Genomic DNA, 25,022 nt, shown 5'->3' with positions numbered 1-25,022 from the left:
TTCTGTGGCAAGGTATGGTATATGTGCTCGAATTAATGAGATAATATCAGACAAAGCTCAACAATCGCCATAAATCTTGTATAGAATATGGAGATCCGGATAGAACAGGTTTAACAACTGAAAAGAAGGGAACAAATGCTTGAAATACAACAAGTTAGACCTTAAACTACTTCTTGATGGACCTATCTCTACTTCCTTTTTTTTTAACTTGTAAGTTGGAATTACAGCTTTTCAGACGAAATTAATTATTTTTACAATTCCGGTTATTTGCGTCGAGATTTGTAAAGAAACTTACGACCGCGTGGCTAAAACAATACTTTTAAGTTCAACCTATCAGAGAGACTAGTGTGTAAGCGAAAGACAGAGCTAGTTTGGATTATTTTACTGCAAAGAAAAACTTCATTGTGTCTGTTCTGTGGCGTCTAACTCCTATGTAGCGAAAGTTCAAATTTATTTAGACTTGTTTTTTTTTGTATGTTTGAAGTTAAGCACAAAACTATACAATGGGCTATTCTGCGCTCTGTCCATTACGGGTATCGAAATCCGGTTTCTAGCTTTGTTAGTCCGCAGACATTCCACTATGCCACTGAGGGTCATTTATGTAGTTCAGACTCTGCTCTACGCATATAAAATATTTTGCTTGATTGCTTACAAAGACGGTTAGATGGCGACACTGCCGAATACTGAAAGCCAGAGTTAACAACATATAAACGGTTTAAGCAGAATATTAATAAATAATGCTTGACTAAAACAGATCTGTTAACCCTGGAATCACTTCTAGAGTTCATGAACCTTATCGGCTTTTAAAACCTAATCTTTGTGTAATGATAACTTTGTTGGTTAGAAGGTGTCAAATAACATCAATACTCTAACTAGCCCCACCAGTTCCCTCCTATGTATTTTAAAAGGAATTTAATTATTCGCCCATTTTATCTGTTCAGCCCTTAAACACTGTGTGTTGTAACAACATGAATGTTAAAGTAGTCCACATGATTCAGAAACTGGACTAAACCAAAAACAAACACTATTAAATCAAATCAATAAAAGGGTTAATAAGCATCTCTTAATATGGAAATATTTCTACTTGTTTGCCTGTTTAGCGCAAAGCTACACAATGTGCTATCTACAATTTGTCTATCACAAAAATCAGACAACGAAACTGAACTCTGTAAACCCATACTTTTAGCATAGCCATACAGTGGAAACATCAAGATGTATTTTAATTGTTCGTATTCGCAATATTATTTCATTGCTGTTTAGCGTAAAGTTGTAAACTGGACGATCTGCACCCTTTCCACTGCGGGGAATAGAACTTGATTTTTCACGTATTTCCCTAATGGTAATTCAAAGGGCTGTGTAAATCAAAATCATAATATTTCATTTTGCTGGTTTCGATGTAATGTTACTTTTCCACGCTTTTCTGGCCCGGTATGGTCAGGTGGTTAAGGGGATATACTCGTAATCTGAAAGTCAAGAGTTCGAAACCCTATCACACCAAACATGCTCGTCCTTTCAGCTACAGAGACGTCATAATGTGACCGTCACTTCCACTATTCGTGACAGTAGCCTAAGTGTTGGCGGTGGGTATTGATGGATAGCTGCTTTCTAGTCTTACGCTGCTAAATTATGGACGACTAGCGTAAGTTAGCCTTCTTGTATCTTTGCGCGAGATTCTAAAACAAACAAAACAAACTTTCAAAGACTAAAAATTTGAACACTGAAAATTTTAAACACTCTAGCTACCTCCCGGTTTAAGCTTAAACCAATAGACGAAAAAAGAAAAAGCCTATTCTACTATTCAAATATCTCTCTTCGTTGGTTTTTATCACTAGCGTATTATATATAAGTTATGTGGTCCAGACAAGTGTACTTCCATAAATACTTTATTTACCATTAAGTGAAGGGATAGAGTTTTTATACACCTATCCTGTGGATCTGTAGTCAGTTTATCTTCGTGAGCACGTTTTTTATTTGTTGCGGCAAAGATCTCTCTGGCATAATGAAAGCGCACAAAAAAATTTGTCACGTAAGTTTTGTACCACTGATTTTTGTTTTTCTTTTCCTCTTCTAAATGATTTCTTTTTTCTGCAGAGTGTTCGTCTTCTAATTTAATGACACTTTATTTCTTGAACCTAAAGGCATCAGGTTAGGGTTCTCGATTCGCATTCCCCGGGTTTGAATACCCATCCTACCAGATTCTATAATAGTCTTAATTTTGTTTTATGCTATTACAGAATATTACATTTTTTTATAATTTAGAGACACTTGTAATAAACATATAGCCCCCTAGTGGCACAGTGGTATGTCTGCGAACTTACACACTAAAAACCGGATTTCAATACCCGTACTGGGCAGAGCACAGATAACCCATTGTGTAGCTTTGTGCTTAATTCTAAACAAACAAACAAAATAAACATATCTGAACATATTTATTTCCGACCAGCCATTACCAGGTGGTTAGGAGCGCTTGACTCACATCTGTGGGTTTCGGGTTCGAATCCCTGTCCAATTAAACATGCTCACCCTTTCATTCGAGGAGGGAGGCGTTGCAATGAGACGACTTATCCCACTATTCGTTGGTAAAGCGTAATTCAAGAGTTGGCAGTGGGTGGTGTTGACTAACTGCTTTCTCTCTGATCTATCACTTCAAAATTAAAGATGCCTTATTGCAGATAGCTTTGTGTGTAATTCATAAACAGATAAGCATAACCCTAAAATGACAGTCATAACTAACGTATGACAAGATTATTGACCTGCGAACCCTGTACTGAAGTATCTGAACTTATGTTTACTATACTGTTTTGTTTTTTTTCACTAGCCCTTATATTTCACGAGTACAAAACCTTAGAATCACCAGTCGGCTTGTTTCGATATAAACTTGTTTGTTGTTTCAAAGAAAACGTGAAACCGATTACGACACATATTGGTTAAGCTGCTGTGTGGATGGTGAGTGTTACATGACTTATAAATATCTGATTTATCAAGGAAATTTAAAACAATCTAATATTCATTTGCTTTCTTTTGAAACCAGTTCTTTTATTTTTGCGGGCCCTCGTTGTCTCAGCAGAAAGAGTTGGAGCTTATAACACTAAAAGATGTTTTTCGATACTTGCGGTGGGCAGAATACAAATAGCCAGTTGTGTAGTTTTTGGACTTAACTAGAAACAAATGAAAAAAGAAATTACCTTTGCAGTGTATAGCCTTGCATCCCACTGGTTGATTTGGTTTTGTTTGTTTTTTTGATAGCATAATTTTTTTAAATAAAATAAATCAATAATTTCTCATGGCCTTCATCTATTTTGACCTTAAAATTAGGCGACGTTTCAGATTTAATATTTAGACCTTCTTCTGATCTAGATACAAGGGAACCATTGTTTCGGATTCGAACCTGCACATTTCTCCCACCCTACCTTCCAAAGATGATTCTGCCAGACAATCTACGATGCTTAAAAAAATGTCCCGTTTGTTCTAAGAGATGCACGTGTTTAGTTAGTTCTCTGTACCTTCAGCCAGATGTCGTAACGAAATCAAAAGTTTGTTTAAAAAGCAGTTAAACTCGTAAATAAAATACTGAAGAAATGTAGTAGAATTTCACTCTTTTCAACACGTGATTTTAATAAAGTGGAAGAAGTGTCTACATATCCATCAATTTCACGAAGGCAATTGAAGAAACAGATAAATGCCAGTAGACATTGTCTAAGTGTAGTGGATGTTTATTTCACTAAAACACTTTAGTAACAAATCTATCCATCTGCATTTGTAGATTCCTAGTTTCATCCTGAAAAAGAAAGGTCCACCTTCCTAAAGAGCTCGGATTATATAGGGTTTTTATTTCATTTCTATCAAGACTTCTTGAACCTCTTAAATATAGTAACATTTAGTGAAGTTTGTTTGTTTAGAAGTTACGCCATTTGTAATTTTGAGCTGAGAGACTGAAGGGAAGACAATTGTCAACAGTGCCCACCGCCAATTCTAGAGCTCCCTCGAGGGGTATTCTTATAGCATACATTATGCCTGAAAGTACGAAACTTGTTTATCTGGCAAGGACACGTTAAGTAGGTTAAATCCTGGGCCACTTCTGTTCCTTTCCTAAGACATCAGGGTATTTCTAAAGATAAAACGCTAGGATAATAATAATGTCTAAGCAAAAGATAACATTTATTTGTTGACAATTCAATACGTAGTTTCTAGGCATGGCATGCTTTGAATTTCGCGCAAAGCCAGACGAGGGCTGTCTATATTAGGTATCCTTAAGTTAGAAATGAAAGACTATAGGGAAAACAGCTAGTCATTTCCCTATTCTTTGGGTAATCTTTTATCAATGAAAAGTGGGATTGGCCGTCACATTATAACGCTCCCATAGGCCTGTGCATGGTAGAAGGGATTGAATATCAATGCTCTGCTCAGGCACTGACATATTGTTGTATTTCATTGTAAACTTAATCTGCATATAGATATTATTTAATGACAATGTTCTCGAAGGACCGAACTGAATAGCCTTTGTAAGCACATTTTTCTAAACTAATTTTATATCAAAACTCATGGGAGTTGCCAGGATATTTTTCGTTGTAGGGAGGGGGGGACGTTTGCGAAATCGATAAATTTTGATCCAATAAAGTACATAGTCCATACCCAGAGTTGACTTTGTTTCTTTTAAAAGAAAGCCACATTGGGTTATCTGTTGTGTTTTCCACCGGGAATCTAATCCCGAATTTTAACACTGTAAATCGGTAAACTTGTTGTTGTCCTAGATTTAAGAAACACGTTACTAAACAAGAGAATGCCGTATTCGTACGTTTTGGAAGCAATAGATTTAACTTTCTGTGATCTTCAAAATTCTGTTATTGATTATACATAAAATTATATACAAAAATAATAACTCTAAGAACCTAGAGAAAGGAATATGTGAGCCACACTATGTCTGTTATATCCAGTGCTGATGAGGCTTTTCGTTTAACATAGGTGTTCAGTATAGAAGTAAAATAATAATTCATTATATGTACACATTATAATACGACTCATTATTTTAAAACTATATCATAATTAATCTAACTACTTATTTGTTTATAGAGGAAAACATCATTGGGCTATCTGCTGTATCCACCGCGAAGCATCGAACCTAGAATTTTAATGCTTTAACTTCGCAGACTTATTGCTGTCCTATCAGGAGGATTAATCCAACTTATTTCTCTCACGGTTCCTTACACATACAACACAGAGAACAAGTGACTTGACCAATCTATTTTGGTCATCTTCACGGACAGTGTCGTGACAAAAAAACCATAAATTGTTGTTATAGTTTTCAGAATATCGGGATTAAACTAAGTCGATAGTTGTAGGGTAAATTAGTTGTAAAAATAAAGGTTTAACGTAACACATTAATACTCAATGACAGACTTTAAAAAAATTCAGAACTTTTAAACAAGGACACCGATTGTTGCTTTTTTACTTCTAGGGCAGATTCATTGACATTTGTTTTTTTTTGTTTTTTTCAGGAAAAAGTTTCACCTTGACAATAACTGTCAGCTCCAGCCCTCCTCAAGTGGCTACTTACAACAAAGCCATCAAAGTGACCGTAGATGGACCCCGTGAACCCAGAAGTAAGACTAGTAAGTTAAGACCTAGACCTAAGAATCAGCCTACAGTTTACCTATGCCTTTTCGATTATAACCGATAAGTGAATTGACCTTACAACATTTGTCCTAGAACAAGAGAGAGGAAGAAATCATTAGTATTTATTAATAACTTCTTTTGTTTTCTCGAATTGTGCTTATTGGTTTGTTTTGAATTTCGCGCAAAGCTACTCGAGGATTATCTGCGCTAGCCGTCCCTAACTTAGCAATGTAAGACTAGAGGAGAGGCAGCTAGTCACCCCCACCCAACGCCAACTCTGGGGTACTCTTTTACCAACGAATAGTGAGATTGACCGTCACATTATAACGCCCCCACGGCTAAAAATGGGCGAGCATGTTTGGTGCGACAGGGATTCGAACCCGCCACCCTAAGATTACGAGTCGAACGTCGGGCTTCCCTAATTGTGCATCTCATAATTATATTACTAATATTTTCTGCGTACTTTAAAACCTCTTCTTATTTCGAGACCCGACATGGCCAGGTGGTTAAGGCACTCGACTCGTAATATGAGGGTCGAAGGTTCGAATCCCTATCACATAAAACATATTTTTTCGGCCATGGGGGCGTTATAATGTACGGTCCATCCCACTATTCGTTGGTAAAAGAGTAGCCCAAGAGTTGGCGGTGGATGTTGATGATTAGCTGCTTTCCCTCTAGTCTTACACTGCTAAATTAGGGAGGGCTAGTGCCGATAGCTCTCGTGTAGCTTTATGCGAAATTCAAAAACTAAAAGAAAAACAAGCAATCATATTCCGCGAATTTTCCTTAATTGTGTGTTGTTTTTTAGAGAAATATTTGTTCAAATAATCTGCGAAGAACTTAAAGAAACAAACAGCAAGTACCGATAATACGGACAAAAGTTTGGATGGTATGAGCATAACATAGAGAGAGAAAAAAAAAACAAAAAACGTGACACTTAACCTTAAGAAAAAAAAAGAAGTGACATTAATTCATGTGTTTTTACCAGAAACTTCTAAAATAGAAAATACGATTATTTATGAGTTTAAACGATAAAGATCTTATAAGAAATGACACACACAACATATTTATGTCCTACAAACCTTCCGGAAGTAAGTCCTTTTGAAATAAATAAGCTGGAACAGTATGTCCGTATGACGTCACTTCCGCTCGGCTTTTCAAACAGCCCTGGTTGTGTTGTGACTCACTCTCTTTAAGGTCTTGAAAATTTCAATGTATTTAATTTTTATCAACTACTTACAAATTGATAGAACTAGTAGTGTACAAAACTCACAGACCAAATGTTTGTTCTGCAGATTTAATTTAGGTAAATATATGATGTCAACTGCACCCCCTCCAATAATTGTACATATGATAAATTAGACTAGGAGATAAGTAACATACAAATGACATTGATTATGGATGTCCTTTTGCTAACCATTTTGTTAGTGCCTTTTTTCTGCATTATCCTCAAGGTGTTTTGTAGATCAATGTTTATATTGTTATTTTTAGCCTAAAATGAATTTTATACTAAACATGAACAAAGCTTTGACCTCTAAGGTTAATCAGAGGAAGGGTATCCAATCAGCAGCGATCACTGTCGAGACTGATTGTGTCGCAACTATCATGCCAGAAGTGCGTGGTATGTTCAACGTCATTTTGCAGCTCGGGACTTGGACCTTTTTTTCATAAACTGACACGCTAACCTTTAGGTTATACTAGGCTTACCACAGCTGGAACAAAACGTATTATTGTTGTTAGTATAACTTATATAAAGTGTAAATGAAGTTTATCTCGCGTTGTTTCTTTTGGGCATACAAAAATATTTTGAAAGATGCATGTACAAATGACTAGAAAAGATCTAGAAGGACAAATCCAGTTATTAACTACTAATTATGAACTAATGGTATCACAGTTAAAGAATTATTTATTTAGTAAATGAACACTGATAAGATGTTAACGAACAGGAGTGCGGTGGAAGTTAGTTGAGTATCTTCTGTACTGCCACCCATGATAAGGAAATTATATAGGAACCTGGAAACCTACGTGTTACAGTGAGATATGTATATATATATATATATATATGTCTAGTTAAGTAAATTACCCAAGGTCATCGTATTTCTGATTCGTGACTGTTACGTTTCTTAACGTGTAGCATTTGGCCTCACTCTGTCCAAGTTGAGACCTGACCTATAATTATACTTACCAGACACTCCCTTACAACTGTGGGCTTTAAGACAACACATGTATGTACAGATCATGTCTAAAGACAACACAAGTTTGTACAGATTATAAAAACGGCGAATACTTGTATAACCGACCAAATACACACTCTGATATAACCATATGTTGTAGTTATGATGTTCAGAAGTGATTACAAAATATGCTCGCTGACATCATACAAGTGTAATCATAAAAACAACTTGTACACACCTGTTTAGAATACCAAAGGACCCGAAATAAGTTTAGAAAGTGGATGAACATTTGCAGTAAGTCTGAAACTCTCTGGTATCGGACATAAGTTTTAAAAGTAGTTCGATTCCCTTTGGTGAACACAGCAGATAGTCCAACGTTGCTTTGCTATAAGAAAAATCAAATACACCAATAGAAAGGGTTTAACTTCCTAAGTCGGAATCTGTAATTACATTTCAAATCGGTTAAGAGATGACGGAGCTGTAAGCTAAAAGCTTGTAACTGAAAAACTATGAGCCATCATGCAGCTGAAGAGGTTATCCAAGAGTTGTAACTCAAGAGGTTATCCAAGAGTTGTAACTAAAGAGGTTATCCAAGAGTTGTAACTAAAGAGGTTATCCAAGAGTTGTAAGTGGAGGTGCTGACCCTCTAGCTTATCACTTCTAACTTAAGGACGGCTAACGCACACAATTGTGTAACAAAAAATAGATCTGTTATAATTAAAATAAAACAACTACAAAACAAACAAGAATAATAATGCCCGTCTGTAAAACAACAACCACTCAGAGACGTTCTATGAGCCGTTTTACCGCGGATAAAAATAAGGCACAGCGAAAAATATTCAAACCATAAAGTTAAAATTAAAAGGAAGAAGCAGGATCATTAACTAAATTATAGAACGGGACCTCCGCACCAAAGGGAGACTTGAATGCCTTCAAAACATAGAATAATTTCACAAATTACTGATGGAAACAAAGAAATAATATAATGATGTTGCAGTCGCTTCTGGATAATATCTTACCAGTTTTCAGTGTATAATTGTTGAAGTTTAATTTGTATATGTTTGGAAATACCTATAACGAGTTGTCACTATCGTAGCTGTGTCTTTCATCAGAGTGGTTTTAACTGGTTTTAACCAGCATCTGAACCCAAAGTAGGGACGACAATTTATATCACAACATGAAAACTGGGGATCCTATTTCTGTTGACATATTATACAACATCAGAAATCATGTTGTACTAGAATCTGGTTTCTTTTAACGGTCTATATCACACCAAAAATCATACGAAAAATAGGAACCGAATTCTGCTGATGGTTTATATCACACGAAATTCATGTTAACACTAGGAACTGATTTCTGCTGACGGTTTATGTGATATTATAAGTTATATGGAAACCCGGAAACTGACGATCTATATCGCTCTCCAAACCAAGTACAGTATATGAAAACTAATGTCCTCTATTATTGCCTAGTTAAAGTTCAGCCATTAAATAGAATAAGTGGCCAAAAAGACAGAGAGAGAGAGAGAAAATCTTAAGTAAAAAAAATCGCAAATTTTATCGGAACCACTGACTACAAAACTAGTAAAAGCCAAGTTTCATATTATCGCTGATTCGAGAACGTACCTGTACCTTTAGTGATTCAGCCTTCAACTAACATAAAAAGCCCTCCTGTTTGTGGTTACGAGATTACTGCACTCCCTCGAGTGTGTATGTGTATATCAATCACTCCTTCACGCGTGCGCAAGCTTAATATGACAGATATTTGAAAAGACCAGGCAAGCCCATTGTTCCTTCTAGGTCCAAAGATGCTGAAATATATTTCAAAGTAAAACGAATGAGTGATGCCTACTTCCTTTTTCCCGGTACTTTTTCCTTCAGAATATACAGGAGTAGAGGAAGCAATTTTTAATCAATTAATTAATTAGGCAACTCAGAATAGTGTGAAAACAGGAAATGTTTGAAAAATATGTGCTTATTGGCACTTACACTCACTATAGCTATAAACAAACACAAGCATCTGCAAGTACAGCTTACACAGCTAATTTATTATCCATGGTTATAGTGATTCACACGTAGTTACTATAAATCTATCCATCTGGTGTAACAAAGTGGTGGCCCGGTCTACCAGACCTGCTCCGGTGCACGTGATTTAAATTTGACATTTGATGAACTTTAAAGACACTATTAAGTAATCATTAGGCAGTACTTAACAGTTTGAAGGCTGGTACTATTAAGAAATAATTAGATAAATATTGGGTTCTAACCGAGTTCAGTATTCTTACATATACTAGAACTTTCGCTGTTCAAACTCCATATCTTAGTTATATAACTTCAGCTCTTTCTCACGATCGTCTCTGCCTACGCTTTAATTTCTAATATATTTATCTTCGTTTCCTTTCCTAAGTATTCCACTGTTTTAAAGAAAGTTTGGTAAACATATGCGTCTGCTTAAATTAATTTTTTTCCTTTTTTTAGTGCATAGTCAATAACTTCCAGATGTTACCATATTACCACGGGCAACGAAGATCAATGGTACACAAGAAACAGACACTTACTTATACATAACGACTATCTTGATAATTCATTGTGTACCAACTTTGCTTTTGCTTTTCTTATGTTATCGATATTATGTGTTTGTCTGTCTGTAGGACAAAAACATTATTACTTTACAGAACTAAAAGTAATAAAATAGAAACATATTTCATTACATTATACCTTAAGAAATATTTTATCAACTAAATGTTTATATTCTCAACCGTCTTCTATAAAAACTGCAGCTGATGAAGGAAACAGAAACTTAAAACCGGTGTGACTCAGTCTCGTATTGTTTGTTTAGTTTTTGGAATTTCGCGAAAAGGTACTCGAGGGTTATCTGCGCTAGCCGTCCCTAATTTAGCAGTGAAAGACTAGAGGGAAGGCAGCTAGTTATCACCACCCACCGCCAACGCTTGGGCTACTCTTTTACCAACGAATAATTGGATTGACCGTCACATTATAACAGTCTAGTATAACAGTTAAAATTGAAAAAGGAGACCGAATCACGAAACCGGACTGACACAGTGTCGTAAAACAGCTGAGGTTGATGAAGAAGGAGATAGAAACGTGAAACTGGATGGGCACAGTGTCGTGCTACACTGCTAAATTAAGAGTAGCTTACGACAGTTAGTGTTTGAAACATATGAGGAATTACAGAATGCATCATTTTACCGCGTAGTTAAGCTACAATAATGATAATTCAAGTTCGCTGTCACTAACACTGTACCGAGGAACAAGTGTTGAAAAACATACGTTTCTCTCATCTGTGTATTATATCGTAGTACAGACTAGCCACTCTGTATGTATATACAGTTCATGAGTTTAATGACTTGTCTTCTTAAATTGTCATTTTAACATAATCAACACGTTTGTCTTCTGTGTTTCACTCAAACTGTGTTTCCAGTGGCTCAGGTATAAGCTTGAAGAATATATCGCTAAAGTTCGAGGTTCTTTTCCTACGTTAGGCACTGCGCACGTAATCCAAGGTACAAACAAAGCAAAACTTTAATAATCCTCCACAAATAACAACAACAATGAACAAACATAAACATAAGCCTTTTTAATTGATTAAGAAAATATTTTAGTAAATTTGAGATATTTCTTTAATAACAAATATTTATAAGCCTCCTATAGGAAAGATAAGAAAGTTTATGAAAAACGTTGTGGTAAACCACGAGCGAGTGGAGCTTTAACAATAAATATTATTATAGTTTATTTCGCGAGCTAAGGAAACATTAAACAGTCACCTATAAAGCATCAAAGGATGAAATAATAATTTTGGGTGAAACAATTAATGCACATATTAGTGGAGCGACCTCTGTAAATTAATCATTTATTTTTATTAAATATTCTTGTGGATTTGTCCCCTGGATTAGGAATTCCCAGAGTAGCCACGTAAAGCACTATGAACGTCTGTTTTTATATAAAAAAAGAAGCTGATAGATTGAACAGGAGATTAATCACTCCTATGTAGGAGAGAAACAAAATTAGCATATCGAATGTTTATCGATTTGACTAGGTTTTATGCTAGCGGCAAACTTGGATAAATCCATCAAACGCTGTAAGCTTTTCTTTTGTTTGGTTGGGTTTGTTTTTTTTACTTGTTTGTTGCTCTAAAGTAAAATCTATATGGTTTAAATTGCACTGCAATTTTTTGAGATAAACTGATAGAATGTTTTGCAGCCCCTTAAAAAGGGGACAAATAAGATTAACTTCAACCTATAGTGTCCCGAACACCTTGTGAGCAAAATTGTTGTTTACTTTTTTTGTGGGTGTTTCAGTGTGTTACCAAAAAAATAGTCTGGTTAGACCTATAATGAAGCATTCCCCCTGTTGATATTTTTTGAAACTTCAGAAGCAACGAAATTAACTTTCGAATAAAATCGTTTTATCTGATATTCAAAAATTTAAATGTTTCACAAATAAAAACGCGCTGTTCCAAAACCTTTTACTGAAACAAAGGTTTTCATTTCCTTGAAAGAGTGATGCACTAATGATATTCATTAAAAAAAAACCAACAAAAATATATAAATCGTAAGAATAAAAAATTACTAATAATGCATAATGAGACATTAATTATTTATTAACATCACATTATTTGTAATTTTATCTCGGTATCCAATGAAAGGCCTTCCAATAGTTCAGCAGAAAATATGAGGGCTTGTAACGCTAAAAATCGAGTTTAAATACCCGTGATGGACAGAACACAGATATTCCATTGTATAGCTTTGCATTTAACAACAACAAAAACATCTTATAAAAGTTTAAAATAAACTCTATTTAGTGACACGCTCGTCTTTCAGCTGTATTTGTATTGCCATCTGGCGGTATTGTATTGTATTTAAAAAAAACGTTACTTTCTTTAACCGTTTTGATTAAACTGTTTTATATATAGAATGTTATTACCTTTTAATTTTGTTTATTTGTTGTTATTATAACTATATTACAAAGATTGCTTTGCACTCGAAGGTTAATATACGTGTTTAACCCTAACCTTACCCTCCTAAGTTGACCAAACCTTGTAAGATATTAGTATTACGACCGAAAATATTGTTAACAACGTGTTTACCACACGAATTAATTCGCAACACTGATCGCCATGTTGATTTTTCGTTTTCCTCTAAATACATAGATTGCTCTGATTAGAAGTTAATAATAATTATTGAATTAATTAAAAGTCTTAAAGCAGAAAAAAAGTCCTGGAACTCGCCTCGACTCTAAGAAATCATAATGAAAACAGATTGTGTTCGTTAAGATGAATCGTGCTTTGTTTTCATCAGTACTCATCTGACAGCCAATAAGGAGAAATGGGTCACCTGCACATTTTGCCAAGTGTTTTTAAAATTATTCTCGATTTTTCTTTCATGTTTTCCATAGGGAGTTTCTAGCTTTTGTGGTCCAGGCGTGGTCATCTCGTAAGTGTGCTGGAATGTGAATCCAAAGATTATTGGTTCGTGTCCCGTTGTCCAAAAATGAACTAATGATCTGCACTTTAGGCAGTGGTGCAGTATAAGTGTGTGATGGGCAAATTTTTCCTATTTTATTAGAATAGCCCAAGAATGGGCGGTGGGTGCTCTTGAATAGCTGCTTTTTCTACTCTATCAGCTCAAAACGAGCGGGGGCCCTGCATAGCCAAGCGTGTTAAGGCGTGCGACTCTCGTCGCACGCTCTCTTACTTGCCTCGCTTTTCACTGGTAATTCACAGTTACAACGAGACACTATTATGTTCTCTAAACTCTTCAGTGAAGACGAACAAACAAAATATTAAACATTCTTTACACGTGAACAAGACCTGAGTTCATTGTTTTAACGTGTCTTATAATTGTTTGAAGTAATTGTGTGCGAACGTTAAGTATAAATTTGTTCATTCTTGTCGGTGGCTCAACGAGAATGTGTGTTTGTGTTTTCTTAGAGCAAAGCCACATCGGGTTGTCTACTGAGCCCACCGAGGGGACTCGAACCCCTGATTTTAGCGTTGTAAATCCGGAAACATACCGCTGCACTAGCGGGGGGCGTCTCAACGAGAACTTGATGGCTAATGTGCTAAAATTAGGAGTTTATTCCCTGCGATAGGTGCAGTACAGTTACCCCATTGTGAAGCCTTGCGATTAACAATTAAACAGTAAACAAATACATCTTTTCTGATTTCTGTAGGAAGGAAACTATTAACTAGTTTACTGCAAGATCAGATATAAAAGGGAACTTATACTTTATCTGGGTTAGAATAAAGTCTTAATGATAGAAGACAATGTTTATTTTTATGACATAATATATTTTTATGATAATGTCATGTCGTCTGTGCATCAACCTGATTTTAAAACTTTATCTAGGGAATACTTGACCTTAGACATCAGTCCATTCCTGACCTGGTGCCGGGTCGACGAGTGAGAGTTGTAAAGCACATGTTTTGTACACCAGAAGGTGCACATGACCACATAAAATGTGAATATTGACTGTAAATAGAATGTGTCTATTGTGACTGTGAACATAACTCACATATTGGTCTGTATAGTGTGATAACCTATTTATTGTGACTGTGAACATGACTCACATATTGGTCTGTATAGTGTGATAACCTATTTATTGTGACTGTGAACATGACTCACATATTGGTCTGTATAGTGTGATAACCTATTTAAATGTTTCGATACTTGGTCATCCACAGAAAGGGAATTCTTATTTCTTATTTCCTACTTTTCCCCCACTCCTGAAATAGGAAAGTTTTAATTCTACACTCGCTAGCCCTATTGCCTCTGAGACCATTTATTTGTCCGTAATTGTCTTATACCTGGTTTCAGATTTCTTTTCTTCCACAAAATTTCAAATCAGTGACACCAATTTTGACTGTGTGAAAATCACACTTTGGTCTTGGAATCTAAAACTATATTTGTCCAAGTGTCATGCCAAGCGAGTGTTTTACTAACTCAGCCAAAGAGCTTGTAAAACGTTTTCTAATAACTTACACCATCACGTCTGTACAGTCAGCCATTCGTACTCACGTTCTTCATTGTTTCGAAAATAACAAGAAAGACTCAGTCAGGGCCAAACCCGGGATGAGTTTTTTAAACATAAATACTGTCACGTATTTAATATTTGTTTTCTGTGGCTAGACCAGTACAATAAAGCGTTGTAGTCACTATGTACGAATTCTGACCCTGGTGACGACCTATTCACCACTTCATCTCTTACCAGATAGTGAAAAAAAGTCCAGATCGGATTGATACAGTACTGATGGAATCAAGTCCTCTGTCCAGGAATTCTTGTAGTACAGTACAACAACGGTCAATTAACAGCTACAAATTAATGTTATTCACTTGTGTCTTATTTGATATGTGTATATATTGTGTGAATGTGTGTTTGTGTGCGTAACTTAAAACAAATTAGTAAATAAAAAAATACTTTGTATATATATGACAGATACAACTATAATTGTGCTACCTAATTCACGTAGTATGATGTATATATCCAGAGTAAAAGCGGTATGTGTTGGTGAGATATAATCTACACAGTAGTGAGGATACACCGTCTATCAAGTGCATGTTTAAATCCATAACATCCCAAATTTGTAACTACACTATTCACCGACCGATTCACATTTTCCTGATCTCATGATTCTATTTGTATGATGTACAGTATGTATCAGTATGTGGGTCGGGCGTAATTTTATGATTGGCATGCCGGAACTGTGAATCTGAGGGTTCGTGATTATTGAAAAAAAAAAAAAAATGCCACGCACATTGGAGACTGAAGATGGACTATACGAGTGACGGTCGAATCCCGCTATTCGATCAAACAAGCCTCCCAACGCTGGAAATCGGGTTTCAATACCCGTGGTAGGCAGAGCACAGATAGCCTATTGTGTAACTTTGTGCTTAATTCAAAACAACAGCTGTCAGACAAGAGTAGACTACCCGTTGACGGTGGGTGTTGTTGAGTTGCTGACTTCCTTCTAGTCTATCGCTTGAATACTAGGGACGGCTAGTACATACAATCCTGTATGTGTGTCTGTGTGTAGCTTTTCGCAAATATTCTAGGCAAATGAACAACTATCAGTACATTCGATCTGGTTTATTTCAGGACAGCAGCAACATCTAAGGGCTTTTGCTACCGCCTTCGGGCAGCGCTCACCTTTCTTTGAATCCCTGCGGGAATGGGAACACTTGAGACGGAAAACAGCTGAGCAATGGGCGTTGGAAATGCCTCGCAGACTGCAAGGATCGTCAACAGGTACTTGTAAGGTTCTGTCATTTTAATATTACAGAACAGAATTTTATTTTGTCTTCTTTTTTGTCATACACTACATAGCCAAACGTATGTGGACACCCGACCATCACACTCATACGTGCTGTAGCATTAAGATTTCCCTTCATTGGAACTAAAGACCCTAGCCCAAACCATGAAAAACAGCTCCAGACCATTATTCCTCCTTCACAAAACTTTACAATTGGCACCATGCATTCAAATAGATAACGTTCATTGGCATCGACCAAACCCAGATTTGTCCATCAGACTGACAGATAGTGAGGCATGATTCATCACTCTAGAGAACGCGTTTCCACTGCTTCAGATTCCAATGGCGGTGTGCTTTACACCACTTCAAGTGACGCTTGGCATTGCGCATGGTGATCTTAGGCTTGTGTGTGGCTCCTCGGCTATGGAAACCCATTTCATGAAGCTCCCGACGACCAGTTCTTGTGTTGACGTTGCTTCCAGAGGCAGTTTGAAACTCGGTAGTGAGTGTTACAAGTGTGGACAGACGATTTTTACGCGCTACGCGCTTCAGCACTCGGCGGTCCCGCTCTGTGAGCTTGTGTGGTCTACCGCTTCGTGGCTGAGCTGTTGTTGCTTCTAGACGTTTTCACTTCACAATAACAGCAATTACAGTTGACCGGGACAGCTCTAGCAAAGCAGAAATTTGACAAACTGACTTGTAGGAAAGGTGGCATCCTATGACAGTGCCACGTTGAAAGTCACTGAGCCTTCAGTACGACCCATTCTACTGCCAATGTTTGTCTATGGAGATTGCATGGCTATATACTTGATTTTATGCACCTGTTTGCGATGGGTGTGGCTGAAATAGTTGAGCTCACTAATTATAAAAGATGTCCACATACTTTTGGTCATGTATTTTCTCTATTAAAAAGAACTCCACCTAGACAGAACTATAAGAAATATCAATAATTTTGACAGGAAAATAAAAACCTATTTTTCTAGAATCTAAAATAAACGGTAAGAATGAGCGTTAATTTTAATTAGTGTTGGGTTCTATTTATCTAAGACTAACTTCCATTTAGAACGGTCAGGCATCTCTGGGAAATTGTCAAATTATGTCTTTTTATTAGAGATTTGAAATTAGGTTTAGGACAGCTGCCTGCTTGCGGGAAGTGTTAGTTTCTATTATTAGGTTTATCAGTTTAAGATAGTATAAGACTAAATGTCTGCTTGTAGGAAGTGTTAGTTTCTTTAACAGTGGAGCGCCATTAAGCCGCGGACCAGTAAACCGCGAAATCGCTTAAGCCGCTGTAGCAAGTCTTGTCCCAACCTTTTTGATGTATTAAATCTACTACCTGGCTTTTTAAAGTTTCTCACACTCTCCTTGTCGTTGACACTGACATGACAAATGTGAGCGAGGATTATCGCGGCTCACCGCTAATTTAAGAACGTGTAAAAACGCGGCTTACGAATTTAATCCTGGCTTTATAACTTCAAGGGGATATTTAAAAAGGATTTGCTTTAATTTGGGAAATAAATAAAATATATTACAATTGTATCTGAATACTCTATACATTAATATTATAATGATCATGCAATGGCCCGGATGAGGCTCCTCGGCGGAGCTGTTGGCGACTTCGGCTTTTCAGTTACAAAGGTTTAAGCCGCGGTTAAGCAGGTTGACCCCCCAAATATCGCGGCTTAACGGCGCTCCACTGTATTAGGTTTATCAATTTAAAATAGTATAAGACTAGATGTCTGCTTGTGGGAAATGTTAGTTTATATCAAAACGTCACCAGGATTTTTGAGGGTAGACATCGATTCCGAAACAATAACACAGATGGGTCTAGGTAGTCCGTGGGTCAGTATCCGTCCATGACATGGCCCATAAACAAATTCATGTCAGATTGTAGAAGTAACTTAAGAAGCGAAGAACAAATATAAAGACTAATTTCCAGCAACGGAATTCTGCCGTGATCGGTAGAACTTGAAGCAATAAATTCAGTTTTGTGTGGCCATCAAAATGCAGCTGATATTCAAAAGGGAGATGATTCACATCCGTGACATCTGGTAATGAATATATTATAATCCTGTATTATTACTACTTCCGACAGTTATGAACAAGATTTCTCTAAAACAGCTGAATAGATTTGGACGAAAGCTGGTATACATTTGGACTGTTTAGAAATGATTAGTTTTGAAGGGTCAAGGTCACGAACACAATCCTCATCTGTTAACATGGGGACCGATTTTGTACACTCAGTCAAAATTTATTGTATTTTAATTAAACTTCGCAGACAAACATATGTAGAATGCTATTTCTCATTATTCTGCCAAAAATTGTCCGAATATGTTAATAACAACGGATATACAGACAGATTTTCATATTTTTTGAGGGCCGAATATAATCAACTCTGCATAGCGGCGTTGTGCGTTCTGATGAGTGTCCCTCTAGTTATAATAAGTGAATAATAGTAAGATAATCGTTCGTTTCTTCACCTCTTTTATCCTGCCAAACTTGAAGATTAGTGTTTATTTATGAATGTAAAGAAATGGACTTTATCATTTAATATTATTTTTCAGACACGTTACAAGCCTTTCAGTTGGCAAATGCAGAACACTGGAATAATTATTCACCGCATTATTCGGCATTCCTTATGTCCACACCAACGTTACAAGCACCAGGTTATATCGGTTCTGGTTTTTCCTGTTCGCTAGATGGCACTGTTGGAGGAAATACACGGGACTCTCCTGCTGCTGGTATGGTATATCATTCAATATATTTCTTTATGGAGTTTGCATCACAGAAATATTTGATTAAGTCCCTGTGTTTTGAAGCTCTATTTGTGTATTGTTTATATTTTTATTTACCCCTAGACCACTTAATTGTCATTTGAAAGACTCTATATCCCAGTACAGAAAGGTAATCTGTGCTCTGCCCACGGCGAGTATCAGAACTCCATTCTTAGAACTACGTGGTATAGAACATGATGAACGTTTTAATAATAATTTTAACTAAGTAAACACACTATAGATTTTATCAATTCACAACACTGCAGGAAATTATTATTTACGAAAGCACATTTCTACAACTTCTTATTTTTTATTTTTTTTTAATCAAGGAACAATGCTACGTTTTTTTGTTTTATTAAGGAACGATAATATAAACATTACTTGTATTAAGGATTACATAACATGATTTTTTATTAAGGAACAATGTAACATAAAATGATTTTTACTAGGAACAATGTAACAAAGTTATTTTTACTAAGGAACAATCTAACAAAGTTATTTTTAACTGAGAAACAATGCAACAGAAAGTTATTTTTTTGCTAAGGAACAATGTTACAGAAAGTTACTATTTTACTGAGGAACAATGTTACAGAAAGTTACTATTTTACTGAGGAACAATGTAACAGAAAGTTATTTTTTTTACAAAGGAACAATGTAACAAAGTTATTTTTTACTAAGGAACAATGTAACAGAAAGTTATTTTTTTACTAAAGAACAATGTAACAGAAAGTTATTTTTTTTACTAAAGAACAATGTAACAAAGTTATTTTTTTTACTAAAGAACAATGTAACAAAGTTATTTTTTACAAAGGAACAATGTAACAGAAAGTTATTTTTTTACAAAGGAACAATGTAACAAAGTTGTTTTTACTAAAGAACAATGCAAGAGAAATCTAGTTTTTACTGAGAAACAACGTAACAGAAAATTATTTTTATTATAGAACGATGTGACAGAGTAATTAAAAATTACGTAATAGTTTCAAGCAAAAAACGTTGTTTTTCTAATAATAATAATATTTCAGAAATACTGAATTTTGTTTAAATAACGAATAGACAATTGTTCCAACAAAAATATATTTTCAAGTATGAGTTCCTCTTAAGTTTTGCTCTCTTTTTAACAACTTGGTCTACTGTTTTATGAGTTTTTAGAAGTGAAGCAATGTTAACATAAATTAATTTAAAAACAGTGTATTATCGGATTGATATTTGAAATAAAATTGTACACGTAGCTCCAAATAGTTATTTATTAAAATATTTTGTCCATTCTACCTAGAGATGTGAAAAAATAACATTTTATTTACCTTGTGTTATAGGCGTTTCAAGTATTAACGTTAAAAAACTTGTTTAATCAAGTAATGACACAGGTAGATTTCTAGTGATCAGTTAAAATACTGATCACTTTCATTTGGATAAAATACTTGATCTATAACCATAACAATACTACCGCGTAGATATAATGTCTAGTCTGTAACCGTATACATCACTGTAATAAAGATATAATGTTTGTTCTTTAACAATATCATTGTTACATGCATACAATGTTTGTTCTTTAACAATATCATTGTTACATGCATACAATGTTTGTTCTGCAACAATATCGATCATTGTTCTATGTATATAATGTTTGCTCCATAGCAAAAATATTCATTGTTCTATGTATATAATGTTTGCTCCATAGAAAAATATTCATTGTTCTATGCATTTAATTTTTTGTTGTGAAGCGATCTCAGTTACTATCGATAAAAATATTTCGTCTATAATTATAGTAATTGCTACCATAGAAATTTAATGTTTGATTTGTAACCACAGTAATAGCTGCCACGTAGGCGGAAAAAATTAAATGCACTTCTGATCGGATTTCTGTTAGGGAAAACTAAAATGCACTTTCCATGCCTTAAACTTAATTAAACAGTAAGATGCATATTTTTGCAAAAGAAAAAAAAACACGCTCTAAAATGTAATACATAAAATATCAATGACTCAAATGTAAAGGCCACAGATTAAAATAAAATTCCTAGAGAAACACCGAAAATTATATGAAGCCGTTTACAATATCGTCAAAACCATTACATATTTCACATAACTAAACTGTAATTTTATTACAAACGTTAATATTTCTTCGGATAAAACTGCAATTATTAAATACTTATGTGTTAGTATATATACTGAAAAAACAGTATGTTCTCTGGTGATTCCAAAGCAGGCCTAGCACGAAATTATCTTGCTTTAATTTTGTTCACGATGGCGAGTGCAAAGTAGGCCTTACATTAAGTTAGCCAGTTTTACTTGCTAATTTTAACAAGTATAAAGTAGACCTAACACGAAGTTACGTTGATGTATAATTGTTAATATTAGCGAGTGCAAAGTAGGCCTAATATGAAGTTTACCGGCTAATGTGAGTGCAAAATAGGCATAACATAAAACTATGATACTTGTCGCACTTATAAGTCTTCCCGTAATATGGAGATATAATAAAATATCTATAAGCCAGTCTTGATGTTTCTAAAAAATAAGTGGAAACCAATTCCTCATAAGACTGTTATTTCATTAAAACGTTTAATGTATTATTTACGCATAACACAATATCTGGTTTGCAGTTTACAGTATGCTGGTACGTATTTGCAAAGAAACTAGAAATAGGGTAGAAACATATTTTAAACGTTTCATAAAATTCATAAACGTTACCTTTAACAGCTGGAGTGTCATCTGCCAAATTATTTCAACTGCAATTTACACAGTAACGTGTATCATACAAGTTGGTCAATTAATTATCATATAAAAACGATAGAAGTTTAATCTTCAAAACTGCCCTTTTCCAGGACTGTCTGATCGTATAGGAGTAACCTCTTCATTAGGATCTCCGTGTGAACAACAGGGCGCCCTCACTTTAAAAACCGATTCTCTCCTGACGTCAAGAATCAACAGTACAATGGCAGCGTCCAGCGATTCCTGTCTTACAGGTCGAATCTCAGAACTCCGTCAAGGATTAACTATGCTTGGTGGAAGTGGATTAAGTATTCACCAGAATCCCACGACAAATACATCATTTTTGTCTGGGAACACTGGTGCCCCCTATTTTTCTGCAAGCTTAGGTGGCTATGGAATATTCTCTACTGCTGGTAATTTTGTCAGTGGAGGAGGTACTAATATGTATTTAAGTACTCCTTTTATGCCACCATCCCTTTTTTATCCTCAGTTTTGTTCAAGTATATCTCAGAATCCTTTGCATCCGTCTCTTCATCTCCTTGGTAACGAACTGAGATCTGTCCTGGATACGTCATTGGTGTCACAACCGCAAAGAAGTCATATAACTGGTGGACTGACCAACATGATGTCCTCCCCTGGAGGAAACTCTGTTGGTAGCAACCGTAACGAAACCAGCAACGAGGAAAACCGAAACCAGATGACGCTGCACTCAAGTTCGTCGGCCACATCGAGTAGCCTCTTGAGTTTATCAACGAACGGACCAACAGAGGGCGCTTTATGGAGACCATACTAGCCACTGGTGTTCTTAAGAAAGAAGTGTAGATATATATGATAATGAAGATTATGAAATCACTATATTCGCACATCGTCCTGCCATAAAGGTGGTTCAACAACACGTAATGAAGATGAAGTGGTAGGCATGGTGATACATGTATGAACTGAATAAACAATTCAGATATTTAAACAAAGCTTACAAAAACCCACCATGAGATCAAACTCAAATCATTTTTACCTCCATCTGAACGTCCATATTTATTCCTGTCGATTTGTTCTTTTGTTTATCGAAATAAGAAAAGATGTGTGTGTGTATACACACATTTCTTTGTATGGAGCTATATATGTGAGTGTGTGTGTGTGTTAACAGTTTGCTTATGTAAACAAATAATAACAAAACAAAATCATGTCACACAAACTCAACGTTTTACAGCTTATAAACTACAGAAATGGGCTTAAAATAATGGCTATTTAAAGGAACAGTTTTCTAGGATTAATAGTTACTTTTAATTCTGGTGAGTAAGTACAACTTATCAGCATGACATTCTGTATAATTATTCGTAAAAACAAATACAAATAATTAATTACAAATATATAAAATATTATAATTTTACAACTACCTCAAGATCAAAATAAACTACTACCTTTTTACCGTTCCAATTAATTCACTCCTTACCCTTAGGGAGCGCATGTTTTTGTTTATCCCAAATTTTGAGAAATGTTCCCTTCTGTGTAATAATTTACTTATTTTCCAACCCGTTCTCAGGACCTATTGTGTTGTATGTACACCCATTATGTAGGGTGTGTAGTATTTTAAACCACTAGGTTTACATCTCTGTGGTTCGTGGTAAGATTATATTTTTCAGTTTTAAATAGTATTGTAAATTTTTCCCATGTTTTTAGTGATCATTGTGAAACCTTTTCAGTTAAAAGTTATTATTTACCAACTTTTTTTATAGCATGTTAAACCCTAAATTTAGAACGTGCATGCAACCCTCTTTACCAACAGGATGATAGGCCCGGTACTGTCTTTTTAAATCTTACAAATAATAAAAACGATTTATTCTTCAAAAGAATTCTACTACATGTTTTATACTTTTTATCTAAACTAACGTCCATCCAGTGGGATAGCGGTAATTCTACGGATTTACAACGCCAAAAATCCTGGTTCGATCCCCTCTCCCGGTGGGCATAGCAGATAGCCCAATGTGGTTTGATTTAAAAAAAAAACCACCCAGCACAATTCAGAAGCATTAAATTAATTAGAATATACATACATAAAGACAGTGTTAAAGTAGTAACTAATAATTTAAGTGTTTATTATTGAAACATTATTGAAACACAAATTTCGTAAACCACTGAATTGCTGAATGGTTTTCCACTATTGATCCTATATTTTATGTAACTGTTAGGTAGATATTTTATAATACTTGTATGTGAGTGTTTACTGTGATTACTGAAATATTATTGTGCTAAAAAAACAAAGTAAAATTTATAATATTTTAATCGACATTGTAACTTACTTTGGTACTCTCTGAGAGAGAAAATAAGACACACATTATCTCATAATTCAATTAGATAAGTTATGTAATTTGAATGGATTCAACACTGTGTACATCTATGTACAATCCTTTTTGTATTTGCAAATCTCAGTGGTTTCAATATTTCGTAAATAAAGTTCCGAACAGTAACATGACAAAAGGCTTACCGTACTTGAATAACCAGTATAACGGATTGGGAAAGCGAAATCACATTTCATAAATTAGGCCTAACAGAAAGTGGTAAAATTATAAGAAATGTGGCAATATTGTGGTTTGTATAAGCATTGTAGTAACAAATTTTATCGTTAGGGAAAGATTGTTTTATACTCACTGGTAAAAATAATGTCAAGTCCAGTCGACGTAACGATAGAGAACTAAATTATTTCTTTAGTAGTGTTTGCTACAGGTTACGTTCATTTTGACGCAAGTTGTACGCCAAAGTTCACAAACAAACTTTTCAGTACAAACGCAGAAACTGGTGTAGGTATAGTACACTAATAACGTCCAAGAGAAATTTACTCAGTTGATAACGAACCTGTTTAACTTTACTTGATTACTCTTCTGTCGAATTCCATATTTCTAACACTGAATAATTTATATTATTCTCAATCACTACTGTATAATATATCAATAAATAATTTACTAACTGTCTACTCATAATTATAAACAATGCACCCTCATAGACGAAGCTTATCAATAATTAATATTCAAGATCATTATAGATATTACATCATCACAATTAACAGCTCCCTCTAGTAAGTAGATAAATTATAATATTGAGAATATAGCTCACAACAGTATGGTAAGTTATCATACAATGTACTTCGAAGTTAGAAAATCTTAGCGTTGTAAAGATATAGGCACAGGTAGTAAGTAATACGTATTTATTTATAAAAACGTATAGTTAATTTTTTCAGTAAGAATAAGAGCAAAAGTTAGGACTAAACCTTACCGGCTTAATTCTGAACTGTAGTATAGCTGGTACTGGATAAAATATAGATTACAAAGCAGGTCATCTTTCCAATTTTTCAACCTCAAATGTATACTATTCATTATTGATTTAATACGATGTTTTAGTACTTATAATAAATGTTTTGCTAAATAATTAATATTACTATAGATTTTTATGTTTTCCAACCAAAAAATATGTAACTTGTAATTTTAAAGTAAAA

The 25,022-nt window shown here is 35.0% G+C and overlaps 1 pseudogene across 1 annotated transcript in view; it reads left to right on the top strand.

The window, feature by feature from the left end:
- The window catches only part of LOC143257265 (uncharacterized), a 36,970-nt pseudogene extending 13,549 nt beyond the window's left edge, over positions 1–23,421 (top strand). The window contains exons 2-5 of the transcript XR_013031755.1: positions 5,496–5,600; positions 15,902–16,051; positions 18,620–18,796; positions 21,649–23,421. The product of XR_013031755.1 is annotated as an uncharacterized LOC143257265 (transcript). The remainder of the gene's footprint in view (positions 1–5,495; positions 5,601–15,901; positions 16,052–18,619; positions 18,797–21,648) is intronic.
- Positions 23,422–25,022: the final 1,601 nt, after the last annotated feature.

Source organism: Tachypleus tridentatus, chromosome 7, assembly GCF_004210375.1.
Source record: "Tachypleus tridentatus isolate NWPU-2018 chromosome 7, ASM421037v1, whole genome shotgun sequence".
Classification (NCBI taxonomy): Eukaryota; Metazoa; Arthropoda; class Merostomata; order Xiphosura; family Limulidae; genus Tachypleus; species Tachypleus tridentatus.
This window is presented reverse-complemented; position numbering and strand designations above follow the sequence as displayed.